Raw genomic sequence first — 6,366 nt, forward strand, 5'->3', positions numbered from 1 at the left:
TGGAAATTTAAACCCTGTGTACGAAAATTACTATCCAAAATAAAGTATTTTAACCCTTTTGAAGAGTAAAATACGTAAAGCATATTCTAATTTTTAAAAGTAAATCTTTAACGTCGAAAACGAAAATTTTAAGAATAAAGAATGTCTAAAGTAGTAATTAGATACAGTTTATTGAAAAAATGGATTTCAGAAAATTGTCAAAATTTAAAAAACAAGTTTTTCAAAATCTTATAACAGATTGACAAATTGTGTACCACATTTGAGCCTCTAGTTTTTAAGAAATGGTAATTCTTTAAGGTTGGAAAATAATACTTTATGAACATAAAGAGTATTTAAAGTAATTTTGAGATTGAAAATGAACGGTAAATTTCAGAAACTTCAGAAATTTCAGGAACCCAATTTAAGAAAAAAATCCTTTAAATTCCAACCATAATTAATAAATTATGTAAATATCGCAGAGTCTGGTGGTGGCAGCCAACAGAGAAGCATCGAGTCCGACTGACAAGGGACACTCACGACCTGTCGTTTGAGTCCAGGGTACCCACATGTTTTTTAGAATCTACTAGGACCCCAGATGAAGGATGCATTCATATTTCCGTGTAAAACTCATATTTGGCGTTTGCCGTGGCGCCAAACTTAAAAATTTCATTTTCGACCAACTTCAAACCGTCATAACTTTTGCAGTTTATGTCGGATTTTCAAAATTTTATGCTTAAAATGATCACAAAAGTCGAAATTTTTGACAAAAAATAAAAATAAAAAATTTATAATTTTTGAAATATTTCTAGCATTTTTTCAACGAACCCCATTTCTAAGAAAATTACAAAATTTTGCGAAAAGTTAAAAGCGATAATTTTGGAAAAAATTTCATGGGATAAGAAAGTTGAACTCCTTGTCATGATTTTTGCCAAAAATTTTGGAAATCCGTCCAGGATTTCAAAAGTTATGGCGGTTTCAAAAAATAAAAACATTCAAATTCGGGACTTTGGCGCCACGGGACGACGCAAATATGAGTTTTACACGGAAATATGAATGAATCCTTCATCTGGGGTCCTAGTAGATTCTAAAAAACATAGTGGGTACCCTGGACTCAAACGACAGGTCGTGAGTGTCCCTTGTCAGCTCCGCTCATTACACTTTCTCACACGTCTTTTTGGTTTAACAAAAGTGGAAAAACAGTACGTACTCCACCACAACAAAGTGATAATAGAGACACTTTTTCACCATCAATTACACCAAGAAGTGCATACGGAGTTGTCACAAAAGATGGGGACGGAAAAAGACCAAGAGCAAGCACAAGTAGTTCATCCACCCACTCTGACTTGTCTCCAAACTACAAAGTGTGCTAAAAAAGGGAGAACTTTAAAGGACCAGATTGAACAAGAATTTGGCGAAATGGAACAGCTCGCATCAAGTTAGATATGTTGTGCAAGAAATTTGACGAACGTTTTGACCAGCTCACCAAAGATATTGGTGAGCTGGGAAGAAATCACGAATTACAATTGAGAGGTGTTAAAATTGCTATTAAAGCTTTAGCAGGAGAGAGGCGCAGCAGAAATTTAATTGTGTTGGGAGTGCCAGAATTTAAAAATCAACAGACTGGAAGATCTGCCACCCCTTACTCAATCTCTGCTTTGTAATGGAATAAAAATTGTAATGTTTATATCTTAAATGGGATCATGGCCCGAGGGAAGATTAGTATCAATAAATCAATCAATGTAAATATCGAATTTGATGCTCAAGCTTTTAAAAATTTGTGACCATTAAATTGAATTGAAAATAAAATTAAAATTGTAAATCTTTCACGTTGAAATCGGAAATTTAAGGAATAAAGAATACTTAACGTAATAATTAGATACATTTCGAATCAGTGATCTGGAACGAGCGTAAATTTCAGAAAATTGTCAAACTTTTAAAAAATACGAATTTTTGAAAATTTTAACATAGTATACCCCATTTGGTCCCCTAGTTTCTGAAAATATCACAGAATCCTATCAAAAAAAATTTTAAGGAGAAAGAATAAATAAAGTAATTATCAGATTCAAGCAAGCCAAAAATCAAATTCAGAAACTTGTCCAATTTTTTTTAAAAAAACATTTTCTTTCAAATTTTAACTAAAATTGATAAATTTTATTATTTATATATTTTTTTTATTTATTTATTGATATACTAGCGTATAAGCCCGTCTCCCGCCGGGCGAGCGAAAATTATGAGCTGGTAATGTCTGTTAGCAACGGAATTAAAAGCAAATTTTCCGCAACGAAAGCGAGAGTAAAGAAAGTCAAGTTTCGAATGGCGCGAAAATAAAAACAAATTAATTTCAAAAAATGATGGTAGTTATGTTATTGTATGTACTATCTGTATGTGGGGTGACCAGACTACTCATTAATAGAGACAGCCAGGCCAACGGCGGTAGCACATTAAAGGTTATGGTTATCTTGACCATTTCGCTGCGATGTGAAGTAGAAGTGAGGTCAATGTCGACTCACTGAGTATAGTATCATGTCGTAGTAAAGTAAATAATATCCTGGCTGGCTAGCACCTTCGTCATAATATTTCCCTATGTGTTTTTCGTTCGCGGTGTTTCTTAAATTAAATTGGAGATGCAATTGCATTAAAGTAAAACCCCAAACCTCCGCCTTCAAACTATGAACTACGATGCCGTATCGTACTCAATTAGCGTAAATGGGCCTCAGGAGGACAACCCTTCACCGACAGAATCACCGATTTCGATGCCCTTTGGATATGTTGTAGTCCTAGGTGAGTCTAGCAAAAGTGAAGAAGGATTTCATTCAATGGCCCCATTTGCGCCCGCCACACCCACTCAAAGGTGTGAAAAACACGAGAAAGACCCTGTTTTCGTTCATTCAAAAAATCACCAAAAATCCTATTTTTATCGGATTTTCATAATTTAAGCGTTTTTGTGATCTTAGATAGTTGCTTTATCATATCCAATAGCTAACTCAATTTTTTTTAATTTTTTGAGTATTTTCGAAAATTTCCTGACCAGGGGTATGCCTTCGAAAAAATCAAAATTTCAAAAAAATTGAGTTAGCTATTGGATATGATAAAGAAACTATCTAGGATCACAAAAATCAGACACACACAATCACAAAGATCACACTTAAATTATGAAAATCCGATCAAAATTGGATTTTTGGTGATTTTTTGAATGAACGAAAACAGGGTATTTTTCGTGTTTTTCACACCTTTGAGTGGGTGTGGCGGGCGCAAATGGGGCCATTGAATGAAATCCTTCTTCACTTTTGCTAGACTCACCTAGGACTACAACATATCCAAAGGGCATCAAGATCTGTGATTCTGTCGGTGAAGGGTTGTCCTCCTCAGTCGAACTTTCTCCGACAATTTTTGTATGCTCATGACTCTTTCCTACTCCACTCCACTCCGCAGTAGAGTGACAACTTTTGTTTGCTCGCGACTCGCTCCCACTCCACTCCCACTCCACTCCGCAGTGGAGTGAAAAATTCTGAGTACTCGTGTCTGACTCCCACTCCACTTCCACTCCACCCCGCAGTGGAGTCAAAAATTCTGAGTACTCGTGTCTGACTCCCACTCCACTTCCACTCCACCCCGAAGTGGAGTCAAAAATTCTGAGTACTCGTGTCTGACTCCCACTCCACTTCCACTCCACCCCGCAGTGGAGTCAAAAATTCTGAGTACTCGTGTCTGACTCCCACTCCACTTCCACTCCACCCCGCAGTGGAGTCAAAAATTCTGAGTACTCGTGTCTGACTCCCACTCCACTTCCACTCCACCCCGCAGTGGAGTCAAAAATTCTGAGTACTCGTGTCTGACTCCCACTCCACTTCCACTCCACCCCGCAGTGGAGTCAAAAATTCTGAGTACTCGTGTCTGACTCCCACTCCACTCCCACTCCACTCCGCAGTGGAGTGAAAAATTCTGAGTTATCGTGTCTGACTCCCACTCCACTTCCACTCCACCCCGCAGTGGAGTCAAAAATTCTGAGTACTCGTGTCTGACTCCCACTCCACTTCCACTCCACCCCGCAGTGGAGTGAAAAATTCTGAGTACTCGTGTCTGACTCCAACTCCACTTCCACTCCGCTCCGCTCCGCAGTGGAGTGACAAATTTCGAGTACTCCGTCTGACCCCCACTCCACTTCCACTCCACTCCGCAGTGGAGTGACAAATCTAACTAATTTCAACTTCACTTCGCAGTGAAATAATCACCCAGCATAGCTACTATTAGACAGCCACTCCCAGATAAGCACCATCAGACAACCACTCCCAGATAAGCACCATCAGACAACCACTCCCAGATAAGCACCATCAGACAACCACTCCCAGATAAGCACCATCACACAACCACTCCCAGATAAGCACCATCAGACAGCCACTCCCAGATAAGCACCATCAGACAACCACTCCCAGATAAGCACCATCAGACAACCACTCCCAGATAAGCACCATCAGACAACCACTCCCAGATGAGCACCATCAGACAACCACTCTCAGATAAGCACCATCAGACAACTACTCCCAGATAAGCACCATCAGACAACCGCTCCCAGATAAGCACCATCAGACAACCACTCCCAGATAAGCACCATCAGACAACCACTCCCAGATAAACACCATCACACAACCTCTCCCAGATAAGCACTATCAGACAACCACTCTCAGATAAGCACCATCAGACAACCGCTCCTAGATAACTAACATCTGACTCCTAATTTTTGAATTTTTAATTTGTTTTGAATTTTCGCGCCATTCAAAACTTAACTTACTCCACTTTCACTTCCAAATTAGGACAAAAAGGACAAACTACTTTCACTTCCGTTGCCAACAAACATTTCCAGCTTATAAGATAGATGGCCTGCAGCCCTGATCAACATGTGCCACATCTGCCACCTCTGTGGGAGGAGCTTCCGGCTCCTCGAATACCTGCGGCGTCACGTGAAGGGGAAACATGAGACATCCAAATCCAAGGCGGTCACGTGCGACACGTGTGGAGAAAAGTTTGCGTATCGGAACCGACTGAACGCCCACCGGATCCGGGAGCACGGGGCCCTTAGTTTGCCATGAGTGTGGGACCACTTTCTCCAGTCGCCATGGATTTAGGCGTCACCTGATGGCCCACCGTGGCGAGAAACCCCACAAAATTGATAAATTGTGTACAACTCTAATTTGACGGTCTAATAAAAATCTTGTAATTCAATAATGCTGGAAACAAAATTTTATTAAAAAGGACTACTTGTATGTAGTAATTATCATATTCGATCCAGAACTAAATTTCAGAAACTTGTTCAAATTAGAAAAAATAATAGTTTTTTTTCTATTAAATTTTAATCAAAATCGATACATTATGAGTATATCCCATTTGATACTCTATTTATCCAAAGGTTTAACGTTGGAAAATAAAATTTTATGAATAAACTGTCCTTAAACTATATAATTATCAGATCCAAAATGGAATCAAATTTCAGAAACTTGTCAAATTTGAAAACAAATAATTAGTGTCTTTCAAATTTTAATCAAAATTGATAAAATAAGCATAAACCCGATTTAACGCTGTAGTTTTTTATGGTTCGTAATTCTTTTACGTTGGAAAACAAAATTTTATGAATAAACAATCCTTAAAGTAATTATCAGATCGTAAATGGAATGAAACTTCGGAAACTTGTTCAAATTAAAGAATAACAAATTGACCTTTAAATTGAAATAAAATTGATAAATTCATACAAACTGATAAATTATGTACAGTCCATATTTTAAAATAAACCTGTCATAGTTTTTTTAACTTGTAATTTTTTAACATTGGAAAGCAAAATTTTATGAATAAACAGTCCTTAAGTATCATCAGAAATTGAATCAAATTTCATAAACTTGTCCAAATTTCCAAAACAATTTATTTGTTCTTTCATATTTTGACCAAAAGTGATAAAATAAGCACAAACCAAATTTGATTCCTCTGTAGTTTTTAAAGTTTGTAATTATTTAACGTTGGAAACCAAAATTTTATGAGTAAACAGTTCAAAAGTGAATATTAGATACATCAGTTTTGAGGGAAAATATGAGAGACTTGTAAAAATAATCATATTTCTTTCAAATTCATGCCTGTTCAGAAAAACTTTTTTTCATTCAAAGTTCAGTCGTCCCGGTTTCTGACTGAAGACTTCATTCACATTCAGTCATTTGCTTTCAAACTCATTTCATTTCACTTCACTTCATCTGACTTCATTTCTTACTTCGCCCATGTATTAAACATAGGGTGAAGATGAAATAAGTGAGAAATCCTTTCATTAACAGTCATTCATCTGATATGACTGAATCTTTCACTCATTTTCATTCAAATCACAGGAAATTCGTTTTCATTCACCATCAT

The sequence above is a fragment of the Folsomia candida genome, unplaced genomic scaffold (genome assembly GCF_002217175.1).
Source record: "Folsomia candida strain VU population unplaced genomic scaffold, ASM221717v1 Fcan01_Sc024, whole genome shotgun sequence".
Taxonomy (NCBI): domain Eukaryota; kingdom Metazoa; phylum Arthropoda; class Collembola; order Entomobryomorpha; family Isotomidae; genus Folsomia; species Folsomia candida.